This window comes from Schistocerca piceifrons, chromosome 7 (genome assembly GCF_021461385.2).
Source record: "Schistocerca piceifrons isolate TAMUIC-IGC-003096 chromosome 7, iqSchPice1.1, whole genome shotgun sequence".
NCBI lineage: Eukaryota > Metazoa > Arthropoda > Insecta > Orthoptera > Acrididae > Schistocerca > Schistocerca piceifrons.
In genome coordinates, this window is record NC_060144.1 from 396,227,542 (window position 1) to 396,248,152 (window position 20,611).

Sequence of the window (20,611 nt, forward strand, 5' to 3'; positions counted from 1 at the left end):
ACTATTGACGGTGCTAGGTACACCAGTGAAAACAAACTGTACCTTAACTCTCACAATTTCTAAATGAAGTGAGCCACGATTGACTTCACTTCGCATGTTTGCGTGTGGCAATTGACTCAACTGGAACAAAGCTGCACCTGGTTACAAACATTAGCTCAAAACCACAATGAATGAGCTCCCTGCAGTCAGATTAAGCCATTCCGCACCTTCCTGCAATGCTATGTGTGTTCCTGGAGACAAAAGTCCCACTCTAATACATCGTCGTTCACACGCCTGCGCCACACCTGCTGACCGTATTCACACACCAAGTCAGTGATGGCTTTATTTTCCCAGAAACTGTTTTCCTTGGTGTCTTTGCAGCAACTCCCAGTCACTCAGTCTGATTCCAGCGAGAAGGCTACCCATTTCTAGACCATGTGACTGTAGGTAAAACTCACCATTAAATGTGAAATAATTTATTTAAATACCACTTGTTACAAATTTATAAGTAAGGTGATTCGTACTTCAGTAAATATTTTACACTGGAATAAATTTCTCTCGTTAACGTTGAGAGTCAAATTTGTAGGCACATTAAGGTAGAGACTTCCTACGTTAAATGAGAACAACCTAGTGGCAGGCCTACATTTCATTGTTTCTGTTGTGTTGACTGAGTCAGAACTGTTTCTATCTGAAAAGTTACGATCGGGAACGTACGACACTTTGATTTTGTCTTGAAGCAGTCTAGCTAAACTATGGTGTGTACTACCTATGCCTTTGACTAAAGGACGTATCAATTGATTTCGTTTGAGTAACTTAAATCGATTCCTAAGAACTGGTGGCATCGCCGGCAGGGGTGGCCGATCGGTTCTAGGCGATACAGTCTAGAACCACGCGACTGCTACCGTCGCAGGTTCGAATCCTGCCTCGGGCATGGATGTGTGTGATGTCCTTAGGTTAGTTAGGTTTACGTAGTTCTAAGTTCTAGGGGACTGATGACCTCAGCAGTTAAGTCCCATAATGCTCAGAGCCATTTTAACCTTTTTTTTGTTTTTGAGCTGGTGGCATGAAATATATGTTGACAACCACTTTCTGTTGAAAATTTAACGAACAAGCTATTAACTTTAAGCCTCCACTTCTGGCCGAGTAGCCAAGTTGACCGCTCGGCGCTACCCTGCGCGTAGTGATCGTTTTCCTCGAAATTTTATGCTCAATGGCAACGTACTTTGTCAGCCATTGTAGGTTAGTGTTCACCATTTTAGTATTGTATCATTTTAGATCTATCTGCCCCTTTGTATTTTAGTGCGTTTTTATTGTACCTAAAAGTCGAGATTTCTAGACATGTAGTCCGTTTGGGGAGACTTGGTTATTTTATAACACCCTCTCCTAGTACATTTGTTCATATAGCTTGCTTCATCAGTACGAGCACTTCTCTCAGCATGATACTTTTATCGTTGCCTATTCGAGCACAGGTGCTCCTCAAGCAATTTGCTCACTATGTTTACTTGAGACTGCGGGCTTTTTTAAGTTATGTCTGTCAATAACGCAATGAAATAGACAAGTGAATAACTTCAGTTACTTGGGAAGTGTAATAATGGATGATATGTATTGCTCAACAGAAATCAGGAAAGATTTGCAATGGCAAAAGAAGGATTCAAGAGAAAACAGAAGTTACTTTCCGGACCACTTAACAAATATCAGAGGAAAAGAGTTGCCAAATGTTACAACTTGAGCGTTAAACTATATGGTGCGGAGACCTGGACATTGAGGAAGGAAGATGAAGGAAGATTGGAGACACTAGAGATATGGAGAAGAATGGAAAATGTGAAATTGGAAGACCGAGTAGGGAATGAAGAAGTATTAAGAACAGCTGGAGAAGAAAGAAACATGCTGAAAGTCATCACGACGAGAAAACGGAAATGGATTGGACATTGTTTGAAGAAGGACTGTTTATTGACGGAGGCAATGGTGGAGGGAAAAAGGGGACAGGGAAAAAGAAGATATCAAATGCTGGAGAATATCAAAGGATATAAATATTCAGAAATGAAAAGACTGGCTATGGTCAGACAAAAGTGGAACAGGCTTAATCCATGACAAGACCTACCATAAGGTAGAATACCATACTATTACTACTACTACTACCTCCCCCTTCACCCCACCCATCTGTGCTCTTCCACTTGCCAACTACTTGTGCAGAATATTAATTCTGTTAATAGTATGTACTAGTAAAATCACACACGCTGCTCATAGTAGTCAAACGAACATAGGACGCGCAGGAGCGCCGTCACCACAGGTGACTGCGCATGCGACCAGCTCTGAACGTTACATAGTGCCACTCTATAGGATGTGATGTCACGTTTTGTGATTAAATGGTACTTTTATACATAACTTCCAAGTGGCATGCAGTATATCGCTGCACCTTGCTTGAAATAATGTCCTAAACCAAACGGCCACTGTGAGTGTGGGATTGATCTCAGATGTTGCGCAACGGATTGATCTGAGATGTACCCCTTACCCTCTGGATCCTGCAAGATTCAATTTCCGCCCCCACACTAATACAGAAGTCAGACAGACGCTCCTAACGTTCTAAAGAGAAATGCCTGAAAAACTTTCAGTAATAAATATCTTCTGGAGTCGTCCGCTGTAAGGAAATGACACAAAAATTCACAAAATTTCTTACCTACCTAGTGGGATACTTGGGTACTGGAGTAGTGCTAGTTAGTGTAAGAAAAACATGAAACTATCGAAAAATATTATTTATTTTGCAAAAGTTCTGAGAAATCACAATGGCACTTTTAGTTATGAATTGAACAATTTATATCCCGGTTCTTTTCGGAATGTGAAGTTACCTCTCAAGGATAGGATTCGTTAATGAAATTTCTATACAAAGTTTAAGATTGTTATTGACTTGGCAGAATGTCTGAGAGCCGCGCCTACTCAACTTGAATAATTATCTGTTAGAATGTAGCTAGGTACAGTCGAGGGTGTCACGTGTGAAATGCAGTGAAGCGTACTGTTGTGGAGGAAATATGGGGCTCGCAATAGCTGCAGTGCACAATACCGTAAGCTGCGATGACTGCTGTCTGCGCCGCTCGCTGCTGACAAATGAGATCGCTCTCGTTCTATCTGGATTGACCTTCGCCAATCAAACTCTCCCTATGCCTTGATGAAGTCCAGGACTCCAATTCGCCCCTAGTCTAACTATTGATGTGGTACACCAGTCAGATAACCAGTCCACTTTGATGCTACTCAAAAATTCGCTCGCTGGCGCTTAACTATAACTCTGTCCTTTCACACTGCACTATAAGTGTGTCGGCCAACACAGTGAACAACGCTAAATTGCAGGGACTCAGTATAGAGTCGCACTTCGATTCGCTCCCAACAGAGGTGCTCTCCCAGTGACGTACTTGTTCCTCGCTCTTTGAGTACGTGTAAGAGCGCGCACGCTCTCGTTAAGTGTTGTCACTCCAAGAGCGACAACGGAACGGCCCTTCTCCACGTCAGACGTGAAGGGGTATATCTTTCGGTCTCTTCCATTACTCCATCAGCTCAAGGCGTCAGAAATATCGTCTGCCAATCAACATTTCTCTTCTAAAACGGGAGAATGTTTCGTTTAAGGCGACCAATGCAGATACCAGTAGTATCAGCGTTTGGCGTTTGCTGTCTCCCTGTGAAAATCTCTGAAACTGCGTGCTATGTGCTAAGAACGTGTAGGCTGACCGCTCCCCCACAATGTAGCGGAATTTGCTTTTAAGCCGAACACGCGGTCGTTCCTCCTTTCACTCGGGCAACTACTGTCTGCTCTATGGGAGGTCACCGGCTGACAGATAGGCTGGGTCGTCCTCTGAAGGGACCAGCCCCTTGGCGTGTGGTCTGCCTCTCTCGAACTAAAGGCTCCTGTGACTGTCATGTCTGGAATGTATGTGTGTACGCCAGCCTCGAGTATTTCAACCATGGTGGGCTTACTTGTTATTTGCATATCGTTTACATGAATTCATACAACATTGGCTTTATCTTATCGAGTTTGGGTTGGAATGAAGCGTCTTAATGTGTGGAATATGATTGTGTGGGCTGAATATGTAAGCAATGAAGGTCAGGTGACCACGTTGTCTGACACCACTACTTTTAAATAATGTATTTTATGGTGTTTATGTCGACTCCCACTAATGTCATAATATGTGAACGTACTTCTCTCATAATATTGTGTTAATAGATCCCAAAACAGTCGAAATCGTGGTCAAGGCCAGTGTTTTGCATGTTGTCAGCGTGTATTGAAGCTAATGCAGCTACTGCATGCACAGTTCCTGTACTGCAGCCATGTTCAAAATACTGGAATTTTTGCCTGTACAGGTATCCAAATATGTTTCTACACACACGGAAGATCCAAACGAAGTGGTACATCACCCTCATACCATGTAGTGTCCCCGCCAACACACACACAGAAATGCTTCAGCAACACATGGCATTGACTCGAAAAAGTCTGTAACGGAACTGAAATGATGGTGGGCTGACAGTAATTTGGAGCCCGCGCGTCGGAAACGGGCGCGCTGGTGTGAGACTGCCAGGGAGTGCACCCTGATGCCATCTATTGGCGAAACTGGGAATTAGCGCTGTCTCAGACAATGCGCTAAGCTCTCGGAGTCAAATGTATTCTTTTTCTTGGTAATTATAAGTTATTAGTGTATGATTTAATGTTATAAAGCGCTAGTAGTAAATTATTATGACTGGTATGAACTCCAGGGTAATAAATATAAATATTCTTAAATACTAAATGATTTCGGTGAAAAGATGGTAGGGGAACGCCCCTACTCTTGGTGATACGAGCGTAGCTAGAGGTAGCTGGAGACACAGGGACTGAACAATGGAAAGGCCTGGAGAGTGTTGATGTGTAGGACGTGCGTAACTGTGCTCACGCAAAAGTGATTGTGCAACCGCGAAGAGGCGAATATCGTCGCCGTTTGTGGAGTAGAACGCGACGAATGGTGGTCGAAGCCGTCTCTATGCCACTGGGGCTGATTGTAAGAGTTCCTGCGCCCAGATTTTATGGCGGACGTGCAGTAGCTTATACGAGTGCTACAGCTCGTAGTTCCAGCCGCCATTAAGGGCATGAGGCGTGAAGAGCTGCGTTAGCCACATGCATCCCACCACCAGCACCGACACGTCTACCCAAGGCAAGACTGCTTGAAATTGTTAAGTCGAACTTTGTATACATGTAAAAGGAGAATACCAGTTTTCTTTTGTGCAAGTGCAGAAGACAGAATATAGTAATGCGTAAAATTACGACGCATGTTGCTCATTGTAAAGTGTAGTAACCTGAAACATAGTGTAGTGAAATCAGACTGAGGCCACCATCGCCTCTTTCATTTACAATTCTTTTGGTTGTAGAATACTTTAGCGTTTAAGAATGTTGAAAAGAGCAATGGTCACACCAGAATGAGTCGCCTATTTATAGTTACTTAAATTTTTCTGAGTAACCTTTCAAGTAAAGTCACTTAACTAATTCTATAGCAATTGTCCAAAGAGTAATATCCAAAATCATTAAATAAGTTGAAGGATAGAATTTTGTTAACCTAAGTTGCATAAGTTGTCTTGGTGGTAATTACCAAGCCAACTCACAGAAATTGAGAGAGTATTTGCTTTGTAGAATCACCTAGAATGATCAGAAATAGTAATATTCAGAATTAAGTTTAAATTCAACTTAAGCCGTTTCACTTTGAAATGAGCCAAAAAACTGATTTATTCTTTTGCTCCTTCAGAGCTGGCGACCGTAGTTATAAGTATTTTCAGGAGGATTCGACGGTAAGTCTGCTGCTCTCGTCGTGCTGATAGGATTACCCACTGCTGCTAGCAGTGGTGATTGGATACATAAGCTCACTACCAAGTTAAGTGGGTCAGGTAGGCAGTGTTACCGTGTGAACTGTAGGGCACTGTAGGCCGTGGATCGAACCCGTTCAATCATCACAGCTCTTTGAGAAATAGTCCGGTTAGGAGTGTACTAATCCAATAGGTAAATACTGGCGAGTAACGGTCAAAAATGTATATGCAAGTGAATTTAGCAAGGTCCATGTAGCACCTAGTTAATGTGGTGTAATGGCGAGGGTAGGAGTGGAGTAAAAGTGAGCTGAGCTTGTGGCAGCTGTGCTGTCTTCAAAGATTAATAACGTGAATTCACTACTAACTCTTACCATTAGGGCTGAGCTATTTACGGTTAAAATACGTAGCAGTAAGCGCAAAGGCGTGACAGTTACAAGTCCGTATTGGCTTTATACGTACGGAAGTAGGAAGCGGGTCATTCTGTCAGTGGAGGGGTTAAAACAACGGAGTCACTTGAGAACATACCCCATTTACTGATGGAAAGATTCGGCGGTTCGGTCGCATGTGGCGACCGTGACAGGACTTACCAAGTTTGTAGAATAATGGCTGCAATAAAAGTGTTTTATATAAACTTGTAGTTTCAAGAAAATTTTAAATTTTAAATTCTGTTGTAGACAAATATACCACAATTGGTAAGTTCAAGACGACAACCTGCAAAGCAGCAAAAGAAAGTCCAATAGTAGGAGTTAAACAAGTAATACTTGGTTTAATCAACATTTCAATTAGGCACCAAATACAGCAGCATAAGATGGAGTCGAATAGTAACAAGCAAGACGAAAACATTACAAGGTCAGACCCAGAATCAGGGACCATAGATACTGTTGTAGGGTTGGAAAATCCTATAGATGAATCCACACCCACAAAACAGGAGGAACGGGAAGTGAAAACAAAGGTAGTGAAAAGTGAACCCAATGTATCTGTGGATACAAGTCACAAGGGAGAGGATATGGAATTAACAAGTTTGTTAAATAGTATGATGGCGCAAATTCGAGAAGGGAATGCTAGTTTGAAAGCAGAAATGGCTAGTCATATATCCCAACTGGATGAAAACCTATCTGGTAAAATAAAAGCCAATTTAGATATTTTGAATACGCAAAGCCAACGTATCACAGAGGTAAACAAATCAGTAAATAGCATTAGGGCTGAAATAACAAATGTTCAGAGAAAAGTCACAGAAATAGAGAAAATATTTGATACCGAAATTCAGAAAATAGAGAAATCAGTGGAACCTTTGGTTAGTGAAAAATTAGAACCGATAATTGAAAGTAAATTACAGGTGATAGTACCAGTTGTAAAGAAAGAGATTGTTAAAGAAACGGCAGCTGATATTGAAACACTGCGCAGTACCATGTTGAGTTTTGATGCATGTGTGCAGGAGCAGGAAAATACACTGCGTAATGAGATAAAATTGTTAAGTCAGCAAGTTCAGAATCAGACGTTTCTTAACTGTAGTGGTATCCCATTGGTAATGCAAAAATCGGAAATACTGAGTAGGGAGGAAAAATACGATCCTCAAAAGAAACAAGGTGGATGGCATCCAATGGATTTTATAAAAAATTGTGAACGTGTCTTACCAACAGACATGTCGGATAAAGAAAAAATTAATATAGTAATAGACGCTTTAGCAAGTCATGCTAAACGTTGGGGATTGAATTTGGATATCGACAATTTGAAGTTTACAGACTTCAAAGAAAAGTTCCTTGAGGAATTCTGGGGCACACAACAGAGGGATAGGTTGTGGAGAGAATTCGTTGTCGCCAGAATGCCAGAACATGGGCGTGGGCTCATGAAAGAATACTGTGAAGGATGGTTCAAGCGTTTGGAGTATCTTAAAGATCGTAGATCAGAATCGGAGATAGTGTGGGAGTTGTGGAAAAAGCTACCTGACGATTCAAAGCGTTATGTAGGAGCCACTCATCGAACGTTCGATGAATTTTTAGAAAAAATCGAGAATGAAGATAGGTGGCGTGAAACTAGAGAGTTTCGAGGTTTCAGAAATCAGAATGGAATAGTAAAAGGTGGTAGGAATGAACCGCAAATTAACATGATGAGAGGAAGAGGTCGAGGAGGTAACTCTCAGCGAGGGAGAGGACACTATCAGGGAAACGGGATGCATTATCAAAATCAGGAAAACTAAATACCGCGCAGGTCAAGGGCCTAACGCGCGCGGAAAGAAAGAAATGGCCCAAATATAGGGAAGATCGGAGTAGTCAGTACTATAGTAGGATAGTGCGTCGTCCGCCTGAAGAGCAGTTACATAAACGAAACTTTGCGAAGTATAATGCAGGGATACAAACAGAGGAGAGAGAGCAGGGAGGAATTATTAAGGGAAATGAAGTAGGAAAAGAATATCGGTCGGATGTGAAGGCTCACGTGAATGAAATAAGTACAATTCGAGGTCAGAGTGACGAATTGATGAAGGAAGAGTCAGAGGAGGCGTTGTTTGTCGGTAGGGATGGCAACTGTGCAGAGAGGCAGGGGCAAGGTAGGAGTGATGTGACTTATGGTAAAAGGTTCGTACGAATAGTCGACGAATCGCATCGAGAAGTAATTAAAGAGGAAAGGGTGAATAAGAAAAAGGGGCATAGTGCTGAGACGCATGCCGATTCAGAAATTACCTCGTATGCAGAATATGTACATCAGCTCAAAAGCCAGCCAGCACAATTAGAAAGATCTTCCACTCAAGTGATTAATTTGGACCCGAATATGACAGTGTTAGAGAGCCATACCGATTATGATGTGTACCTAGTGACAGCAAGAGTACATGACTGTGATGAAGATTCTTTTAAAGAAATTAGAGAAAGTGTATCTAACCAAGAGAAAGAGTGTTGTGATCCCTGTAGTACTGAAGCAAATGAGTTGAGTGAGACTGGAATTCCATTAGTAGGGGAAAATAATGAAAGTAAGAGTGGCGAATGCACTATCCAACAAAGGGAAAGTAGAGAAATGGATTATAATTTGCGAGAATTATTTGAATCCGAAGAAGGTAATATTTCTAAGGAGGAGGAATTATCGTCAGAATCATCAGAAAGCATCCAGGGAGAAAAAGAAGTAGAGGAAGTTTCCGATTCCGCAACCGAGAGTTCAGGCATGACAGATTCGAATGAGAACGAGATGGCATTAAAGAGCCTAGACGAAGGACTATTGGAAAAAGTGGTGAAAGAATTTAGGATGAAAAGGAGAAAGAAACCTCCAGATGGAATGGTCAGTATAAAAACCGGAAAAATAATATGGCAAGACTTGGCGGTGGAAAAGGATTTATTATGGGAAGATAAAGAAAGTATGAAAAAGGACAACAGGATGCAAACAATCCTGCCCATTAATGTATGTGGGTACGATTTATATGTATTGTTGGATACGGGTGCTCAAATAAGTGCTATTTCGCACGCATTTTTTGAGATGATCAAAGAGCAACAAGGAGTAGTCATGATGCCAGTAACAGGTGTTAAAGTGACAGGGGCGACAGGGAAATGTAGTAAACCTGTTAAACATCAAGTGATGATGGAATTTAAGATAAAAAACAAGCAATTTTCGAATGCATTTTTAGTAGTTCCAGAGCTCAGTGCCGAGATCATTTTAGGCATTGACTGGTTAATAAAACAGAAAGTAATTATAGATTGTGACAAAGGGATAATAGTTTGTAAAGTTGATAGTGCGGTATTAGAAATACCATTTGAATCATCTAGAGTAATGGAAGAGAACCAGCTGAGATGGGTAGAATTTAGAGATGATCATGATTCAGGAATAGGTCAAAAATTCGATTGGTGCCTGGTGAGGCAGATAGTTGAAGATGGAAATAAGGAGACACTCCTTCGAAATGTAGTGGATAAAACGGAAGGACTATCTGATGCCCAAAGGGAGGATCTATGGCAAATTCTGAAAGAAAATCAGGAAGTATTTTCGGACAAACCAGGACGAGTGATAAATTATGAGTACTGCATGGAGGTAGAGGAGCATGAACCTTTCTTTAAACCACCATATAATGTACCCGTGTCTAAGAAAGAAGCAGTTCAAAAAGAAATAGATAAAATGGTTTCATGTGGGGTCATTGAACGGAGTTCTAGCCCATATAATAACCCACTAGTGATAGTAGGTAAGAAGGATGGAAGTGTACGAATAGTGATAGATGCTCGTACTCTGAATAAAGTAGTGAAGATGGAGTTGGATCGTCCAGAGAACATAGATAATTTATTGCAGAAGTTTAATGGCAAATCCCATTAAGTGAGGAGTCTAGGAAGTACACGGCATTTTTATTCAATGGCAAATGCTACCATTTCACAGTGGTACCCTTTGGCCTAAATACTTCCGTTTCAGTGTTCATTCGGGCTTTAGACAAAATTTTAGGGAGTGAACTTAGTTCGCTAATCACGGTTTATGTAGATGATTTGTTAATTGCTACAAGGACATGGGAAGAGCACTTGGAGTTATGCGACAGGGTGTTCAAAGCTATAATTAAAGGAGGAATGACACTGAACCTGAAAAAAATGCGAGTTTGTGAAGAAAGAAATAAAGTTTTTAGGTCACATAGTAACACCAGAGGGAATTGAAAAGGATCCCGATAAAGTCAAAGCAATAAGAAATTTTCCGGCTCCCAAGAATAAAAAACAACTAAAGTCGTTTATAGGACTTTGTTCCTTTTATCGTAAGTATGTGGATGATCAGGTGTTCAATAGCCCACATCTGAACAACCTACTTAAGAAGAACAGTGTGTATATGTGGACTGAGGAATGTGAAACAGCATTCAACCAGCTAAAAGACAATTTGGTTAAAAACATAAAGTTATGGCACCCTGACCTGTGTGAACCATTCCACATGGCAACAGATAGTTCAGATTATGGATTGGGAGTATCCATATTTCAGGAGGTAATGATAGATGGGGAAAAAACTCAGAGACAAATAGCATTTGCGAGTAGAACCATGTCTAAGTATGAAAGAAACTATACGGTTTCAGAGAAGGAGGCTTTAGCTATAGTATGGGGTTTTAGGAAATTTCAACTTTTCTTATGGGGACATAAGACTGTGGTCCATACAGACCACAAAGCTTTAATATTTTTGAAGGACTGCAGATTGTTACATAACAGGTTGACCAGATGGGCGCTGTTTTTACAACAATTTGATATAGAGATCAAGTATGTTAAAGGGAAAGAACATGCAGTACCGGATGCTTTGTCGAGATTACCGGAAGGATGTGAGAAACTAGAAAGTGTAAAGAATAGGGAAGATGTTTTTGAGGTGAATTACTTCAAAAAAGCGGAAGGAAGAGAAAAAATTAGGGAAATATGTCGGAATATGCGAAGATATCAGAGTGATGATGATGCACTCAAGTCGGTAAAGGTCAAGTTTGACAATCCGGACGCCACTAACATAAGGGCTTCATATAAAATACACAAAGGTGTACTGTATCTTCAAAGATTAAATAATCCAGGGAAGTGGAGAGTATGTTGGCCGGAACAACACACTGAAGTGCTGATAGATTATGTTCACTTGGCATATGGCCATTGTGGTGCACGGAAGTGTACCGATAAGTTAGATGAATGCATTACCTTTAACAACATGGCACGAAGGGTAGCACAGAGGATAAGATCTTGTGATCTATGCCAAAAGGCGAAAGTAACAAATGCAACTAATCAAGGGCCCATGCAATCAATAAAACCTGATGAAGTATTAGAAATAGTAGCAGTAGATATCTTTGGACCATTACCGAAAACCAGGGGGGGTTTTGTATACATGTTTGTAGCAGTTGAACTTTTCTCAAAGTATATAAAGCTATATCCCTTGAGAAAAGCTACTGCCAGAGCTGTGTATGATAAAATGGTGTGTGATTATTTTGTGAAAGTAGGGAAGCCAAAGAGAATACTATTAGACAATGGTGTTCAGTTTTGCTCAAAAATGTGGAAGGATGGGATAACTGAGAAACAGGTAGAAGTGGTACATATCTCAGCTTATCACCCATCAAGCAATCCGGCAGAAAGATATATGCGTGAGATAGGTCGGTTATTTAGGACGTACTGCCATAGTAACCACAAGAAGTGGGGCATGTATGTGAGTGAATTCGAAGAAATCATGAATTCATTAACAAACGAGAGCACTGCATTTACTCCAGAAGAAATCCTGAAAAAGACGAGAAGTAAAAGTCTAGTAGAAGACCTACTAGAATTTCCAGATAGAGTTGAATTAGATTATGATAGTAAAAAGAACTTAGTAAAAGACAAGATGAGAAAACAAGCAGATGCGAGAATTCGTCGTCATGACGAAAAAGTAAGGAATCCTAAATTCAAAATAGGTGATTCCGTTCTTGTAAAAACACATGAAAAGTCAAGTGAAATTAATAACGAGATCAGCAAATTTAAATATATATATAATGGACCATTTAAAATAGTGTCCATACCCAATGTGAACGCTTATTATTTAGAGTACCCATTAACAGGCAAACGCCTGGGAGTAAGAAACATAGTGGATCTCAAAAGGTATGAACCACGAATTCTACCAGATTCAAATTAAATATATAAATAAATATTAAAGTAAACCAATATGTAAATAGTTTTGTTTCTCTTGTTCTATGTGAAAGGTAAATGTTCACTAAAATATGTTGCAGTATTCTAATGAAACTTCTAGTTTAAGTAGAGACTAAACAGACTGGGAAAGACTGAGCTTCTAAGAAAGCCTTAATAGATGTGTAAATAAGTGTTGTGGAAGAGGTAGAAAAGTGAGGAGGTAAAGTGAAAAGGACGGGCTATAAAGTAATAGGCGCATAACGTGTGTTTTACTTGCCTGAGATAAAAGAAGTGTATTTAAAATTTTTGTAAAAAAGATGTTTAAAGTGTACTGTGTTTAGATGTAAGAAAATTGTAAAGAATATATGTAAATCATTTATGTAATGTTTAGCAGGAAAGATAGAAAGAATTGGTGTTTAATTTTAAATAAGTAATATAAGTACCGAGGTGTATCAGTAAGAAAGGGAAAACCCTTGGTAAAAAGCTTAACGAACATTTCAGATTCATTATAGGAGAGACTTCTTATTGAATTATCACTGTTAGATACTTCAATAAGAAGTGGGGCATGTGTAACGGAACTGAAATGATGGTGGGCTGACAGTAATTTGGAGCCCGCGCGTCGGAAACAGGCGCGCTGGTGTGAGACTGCCAGGGAGTGCCCCCTGATGCCATCTATTGGCGAAACTGGGAATTAGCGCTGTCTCAGACAATGCGCTAAGCTCTCGGAGTCAAATGTATTCTTTTTCTTGGTAATTGTAAGTTATTAGTGTATGATTTAATGTTATAAAGCGCTAGTAGTAAATTATTATGACTGGTATGAACTCCAGGGTAATAAATATAAATATTCTTAAATACTAAATGATTTCGGTGAAAAGATGGTAGGGGAACGCCCCTACTCTTGGTGATACGAGCGTAGCTAGAGGTAGCTGGAGACACAGGGACTGAACAATGGAATGGCCTGGAGAGTGTTGATGTGACAGGACGTGCGTAACTGTGCTCACGCAAAAGTGATTGTGCAACCGCGAAGAGGCGAATATCGTCGCCGTTTGTGGAGTAGAACGCGACGAATGGTGGTCGAAGCCGTCTCTATGCCACTGGGCTGATTGTAAGAGTTCCTGCGCCCAGATTTTATGGCGGACGTGCAGTAGCTTATACGAGTGCTACAGCTCGTAGTTCCAGCCGCCATTAAGGGCATGAGGCGTGAAGAGCTGCGTTAGCCACATGCATCCCACCACCAGCACCGACACGTCTACCCAAGGCAAGACTGCTTGAAATTGTTAAGTCGAACTTTGTATACATGTAAAAGGAGAATACCAGTTTTCTTTTGTGCAAGTGCAGAAGACAGAATATAGTAATGCGTAAAATTACGACGCATGTTGCTCATTGTAAAGTGTAGTAACCTGAAACATAGTGTAGTGAAATCAGACTGAGGCCACCATCGCCTCTTTCATTTACAATTCTTTTGGTTGTAGAATACTTTAGCGTTTAAGAATGTTGAAAAGAGCAATGGTCACACCAGAATGAGTCGCCTATTTATAGTTACTTAAATTTTTCTGAGTAACCTTTCAAGTAAAGTCACTTAACTAATTCTATAGCAATTGTCCAAAGAGTAATATCCAAAATCATTAAATAAGTTGAAGGATAGAATTTTGTTAACATAAGTTGCATAAGTTGTCTTGGTGGTAATTACCAAGCCAACTCACAGAAATTGAGAGAGTATTTGCTTTGTAGAATCACCTAGAATGATCAGAAATAGTAATATTCAGAATTAAGTTTAAATTCAACTTAAGCCGTTTCACTTTGAAATGAGCCAAAAAACTGATTTATTCTTTTGCTCCTTCAGAGCTGGCGACCGTAGTTATAAGTATTTTCAGGAGGATTCGACGGTAAGTCTGCTGCTCTCGTCGTGCTGATAGGATTACCCACTGCTGCTAGCAGTGGTGATTGGATACATAAGCTCACTACCAAGTTAAGTGGGTCAGGTAGGCAGTGTTACCGTGTGAACTGTAGGGCACTGTAGGCCGTGGATCGAACCCGTTCAATCATCACAGCTCTTTGAGAAATAGTCCGGTTAGGAGTGTACTAATCCAATAGGTAAATACTGGCGAGTAACGGTCAAAAATGTATACGCAAGTGAATTTAGCAAGGTCCATGTAGCACCTAGTTAATGTGGTGTAATGGCGAGGGTAGGAGTGGAGTAAAAGTGAGCTGAGCTTGTGGCAGCTGTGCTGTCTTCAAAGATTAATAACGTGAATTCACTACTAACTCTTACCATTAGGGCTGAGCTATTTACGGTTAAAATACGTAGCAGTAAGCGCAAAGGCGTGACAGCTACAAGTCCGTATTGGCTTTATACATACGGAAGTAGGAAGCGGGTCATTCTGTCAGTGGAGGGGTTAAAACAACGGAGTCACTTGAGAACATACCCCATTTACTGATGGAAAGATTCGGCGGTTCGGTCGCAAGTCTGAAGTAGTGTTGCAGGAAATTGACAACATGAATCCTGCAGGGCTGACCACAAATACATAAGAGTATGAGGGGGTGGAAATCTCTTCTGAACAGCACGTTGCAAGGCATCCAGATACGCTCGACAATTTCATTGTTTGGGGAGTCTGGTGGTCATCGGAAGTGTTTAATCTGAGAGGAGTGTTCTCGTATCTAGACGTATCAGGAATCCCATATCACTCTGACTGCACAAGCCTCACACCATTACAGAGACTCCACCAGCTTTAACTGCGCCCTGCTGACATTCGGGGTCATTGGAGTCATGAGGTTGTCTCCATAACAGTACACGTCCATCAGCTCGATGCAATTTGAAACTAGACTCGTCCGACCAGGCAACGTGTTTCCAGTCACCAACAGTCCAGTGTCGGGTGTTGATGGGCCTTCGGCTCCGAAAGCCCATATCGACATTCTTTAGTTGAATGGTTCGCGCGCTGACACTTGTTGATGGCCCAGCACGGATATCTACAGGAATCTGGGGAAGGGTTGCACTTCTGTCACGTTGAACGATTCTCTACAGTCATCATTAGTCCCGATCTTGCAGGATCTTTTTCCTCCCGGAGCGATGTCGAAGATTTGATGTTTTACCGGATTCCAGATATTCACGGTACACTCGTGAAATGATCGTACGAAAAAATACCCACTTCATCGCTATCTCGGAGATGCTGTGCCCCATCGTTCAAGCGCCGACCATGACAACTCCTTCAAACTCACTTCAGTCTTGATAACCTTTCATTGTAGCAGCAGTAACCGATCTAACAAATGCACCAGACACTTGTCTCATATACGCGTTGACGACCGCAGCACCGTATTCTGCCTGTTTGCATACCTCTGTATTTGAGTACGCATGCCTATACCAGTTTCTTTGGCGCTTCAGTGTATATGGACATTAAACTGAAAACTGTAAAACCTTTATACCCATTGATTTTAGCAGACAGTGTTTACAACTGGACAGAGCGACGGATTATGTGAAAGCTGACATCAACATAAACGAGTGCAAAAAAGTGTTATGAATTAAGAAGAAATTAGTCGAGCAAATCATACCTGATGTGACAGTAGAACTCCATTAGAAAAAAGATTGTTTAAATATAGAAGCGTACGATTTATACCATTTTCTATAAAATGATTTAAATTAACTGTGGAAATTTGATTGATAAACAAACCACCGAGCTTATTAATTTGTCACAGCGGGTATTTCAATGTAATTATTTCACATTCAGTGATGAATATTGCGTACAATCTTATAGCCTAGCAATGGGCAGCCCTCTCTCCGGAATCCTAGCTGACATCTTTGTGAATTCTGTGTAAAGGGTGTTCTACAGTTCTAACTCATAATTACAAAGGAAAATGCGCTTTTAGGATCGTTATGGAGACGATACAATTATTGCCTTTGACGGCAATTAGAATGGTTGTTAAGCTCACTCAATAGTTTGCACGACAAAATATGCTTCGCAAAATTCGGAATGGAAACGTGGAGTTTTACTTCCTCAATCTCGAAACAACTATAGTAGATAACATCAGCTTTAATATTTAACCTAAGCCAACTTATTCGGGTAGTATTTTCTCAGGTGATTCTTCTCCTCCACGAGCACACAAATTACCATTTTTTTTTTCATTCGACAATCAGTCGTGCCATAACGACGTCCCTGTTTACTAGTAACCTACAAAATGAAATAAATGTATTGCGGTCTAATGCTACTAATAACTTAATCGGACATGATGTACTAGATCGTATGCTCAAAAGCAAAATTACCAAACAATTTTCAATTCTACAAGGTAAGAGGTACGCTTACGGTAAAGACGACAATAACAAATTTATTTCTATCCCGTTTCTAGGCAACGTGTCTCATAGGATTGAACGACCAGTAAGTTTTATAACTGATAATAACGTAACGAAACGTCTTGTGCATACCGTCAAAAATGCTTAGCACCCGTTCCCAAATTTTGGCATTTACAAAATGATCTGCAGTATTAGTGCCAGTTGTTAAATTAGCGGAGCTGGTACAGCAAACAAGTTGAGACACAAAGAATGTCTATTGGGAAAGAAAGGTAATAATGCACACAATTCCAACATCGCTGAACATTTATTTAGTGCTGGTCATACTCCGAAGAATTTAAAGGATACCGCAATCGTACACAAAGGAGTAAAGGGGCGTAGATCAGCTTAACGGCAAGAGCTTCAAATTTTCAAACACTTAGAGACAAAACTATTAGCTTCAACTAGGTGATGACCTCTACGTAATGTTTGTTTTTCTCGAAATGCTGTGATTAGTAAGAATAGGTGTCTTGTTATTTTACAATGTAATTTGTCATTTGTCACTCACAGTTGGTTGCTGTTCAACATTTTTTTAATGTATCATTTTAGACCTACCCGGCCCCACTCCCCTGTATTTTTAGTATGGTTTTATTCTACCTACGATATTGTGATTTCTAGGCATATACAATGGTTAGCGAAGCTTCGTTTACTACTTTTGTTATTATTTTATAACAAATCCCTAGTGTATTTGTTTACATAGCATGCTTCTTCAGTACGACCACTCCCCTTAACATAATACGTTTACGGTTGGCTATTCACGCAGAAGTGCTTCTCGTGAGGTTTGCACGTTTTGTAAGTGTCTCCAACGTTCACTTGAGCCTGCGTCAATTACACTTTTTCTACCACCCTTCCCCCTCTTGTCCTTTGGTTAACATATTAATTCTGTTAATAATATGTACTAAAAAAATCGCACACACCGCTCATTGGAGCTAGGTGCATATAGGAAACGCAGGAGTGCCACCAACTAGAGATGACTTACGGTTAGCGCCTCCACTCTTCATCCAGAAGGCCCGTGTCACCAGCTCCGAACGTGATACATTGACCTTCTATAGGATTTGATGCCACGTTTTATATTTAAATGTCAGTTTCATACGTATCTTCCGAGCCGCATACCATATATTGTATATCTCAAGTCAAAAATGTGATATTTTATAAAGGAATTAATGTTTTAAGGCGTAGCTGTAGAGCAGGACGGCTACTACTTTTATATAATGTATTTACATGATGATTAAGTGGATGATAAGTACTAGACACTGTCAACGACTCCCATTTTGACTTCATATAATGTGATTTTACGTGAGTACGCTTCTCCAAAAAATTTCATGTAACATTTCCGTAATTTTGCTTGTTGTAATTTCGTTATCTTGTTCCAGACATAATGTCGTAATCTTGTTAATAGGCTCTACATCTTCTGATGAAGACTGTTTTAAAACCGTCGAAACCGTAGTCAAGGTTTAATAAACCTGTATTTTGTAACTTGTCGGCTGTTATTTCGAATGCGTTAAATCTATTGCACGCACAGTTGCTGTAGTGAAGCCATGTTGAAAATACTGAATGAAAACAGCACAGAAACTTTCACACAAACTGGAAGGTCGCCCAAAGCGCGGCAGGAGCTTACCCATCAGTCTTACCTCCACCCTATCCAGCTTACCGCAGTTACTAAGATAAACCTAATCCGTTATTTTTTACGGATTCCAGTGTTTCCCTTTGTTACAATCACTTCTGTAATATCCATAACTCTTACTGCTTCTGTCTTGCGATCCTCTCTTATCAACTGACTTCATAATAGGGTCAGAAACTTTCAATCACCTATGATAAATGTTGTAAATCACTAATCATGTAGGATAGCTGCGTGAACATCGTCCGAATCCTATCATCTGGTTTAATGCCTCATATAATATGACCAACCATCTCGGCCTGTGTCGCCTGCTTACAAAGATGAGCTCGCAGCAGTGTGAACCCTATAAACACATCCACCAAACTGTTCATTTAATGATTACTCGCACCAGTAATGTATCTCAAACAGCTTCCTCACAGCTACCACTGACTTCACCTAATGCCCCTTTCCGTATATAGCACTGCGACTCAATTTGGACATAAGAGGAACAGTATACGAACATTAACTCAAAAGCAATCCGATTGTGCTGGTTGCAATCAGCTGTAGCCGTACCTTGCTATCCTGCAATTCCATGTGTACCATTTCAGACAACAGCACCTTCTCCTAGTGCACATACCAGCGCTGCCTGTGCTGACACCATCGGTCGTGTGTCTACGTGCCCTCCAAGTCGGTGAGCGTCTCCGGCATGTCTGTGAGGGTTTCTGACTCGACGTTCCAAAGAATGCCTTACTAGGTATGTCCACAGCAACTCCGAGTCCCTCAGTATCAACCTCAAAGAATACGGCGAGCCTTCAGCCTCGGCCAAAATTACAGCCCACCATGCCTGGCGCTGATTGTCGATGGGGCACTACCAGCCCAGACCACATATTCAGAAATTGTTCCAAGGAGATGTGCTCCATTGTACTAGAGTCCCGCTGAATGTTCGTACTCCAGCAGCATCAATACCACATCGCCAAGAATAAGATCTCTAGCTCTGAGTGGCCATGCGGTTCTAGGCGCTACAGTCCGGAACTGCACGACCGCTACGGTCGCAGGTTCGAATCCTGCCTCGGGCATGGATGTGTATGATGTCCATAGGTTAGTTAGGTTTAAGTAGTTCTAAGTTCTAGAGGACTGATGACCATAGCAATTAATTCCCATAGTGCTCAGAACCATTTCAACCGTTACTCGCACGTGAGTCAAGGAAGAAAAGAAGCATTTTCATTCCACCTCAATTATTAAAAGTTAAACAACGGCTAGAGTAATACGACAGACGTAGCAACTGCTACAGCTGACATTATTGTTGATTTAATGGAACTCAGAATGATGGCCAGCCAGTAGTTACAACATCTGTATCGGCACATACAATATTCCCAAGCTACCGAGAATATCCAGTGTATATTTTTATAAAAATCGAGTAAAGAACCAACTTACTTCATTTTTTGCTATCGTTAAACCGTCCGCAGCTCGGGGCCTTGCGGTAGGGTTGTCACTTCTCGTGCATGGGGTGCCGGGTTCGATTCCCGGTGGGGTCAGGTATTTTCCCTGCCTCGAGATGACTGGGTGTTGTTGCGTCGTCATCATCATCATCCATCCCCATTACGGTCGGAGGAAGGCAATAGCAAATTACCTCCGCTACGACATTTCCTAGTCGGCGGTGCGGGTCTCCCGCATCGTTCCCTACGCTCCTCGGAGTATGGGACCTCTTGATCATCATCATCATCCTGAAACCATTCATAGTCTTATCAGCCCAGTATTCGGCCATGCCAAGTGATTCTTTCTTGTCCAAAAACAAATCGTGGAGGCCGTATCTGTAGTGACAGTTTTCCATGGTTTGCACAACACCACAATCGCATCTGTCATCATCCCTGTTAGCATGGCCCCACCTGGTGATGTTTGTCTTCACTGGGGTCACCCCTGTTCGTATGCAGACCTCCATACTGCTGTCTTCCATGTTTTGCAGTTTGTTGTGGAGCCACCTGGCAGTACCTGTGCTGGTGGACGGTGAGGTGATGGTTCTTCTACGGCCATGTTTAACAACCTTTTACGGGATATTAGTGATCAAAACTCGTATTCAGTGCCAAACAGATGATGTCGAACATCGATGGTTTATCTGAGCATCTCTGCGAATTCGTGAGAAGTTCTTCGGTTTCTGGAATTGGCAAGACGAGCAGTTCTTTAAAGCTTTGTGAGGGGCGTGAGTTTCAGACAGCCTTTTATGATTTGGTATGTCGACATTCGACATGTCGACCTCCATCTCGTGGGTGGATCTGGCCCTACTCAGTTGTAGAGATACATAATGCTTGGGTATTAGTTCTCCGGAGGTTTTGCTCGTCATTTACTGTTTACGAA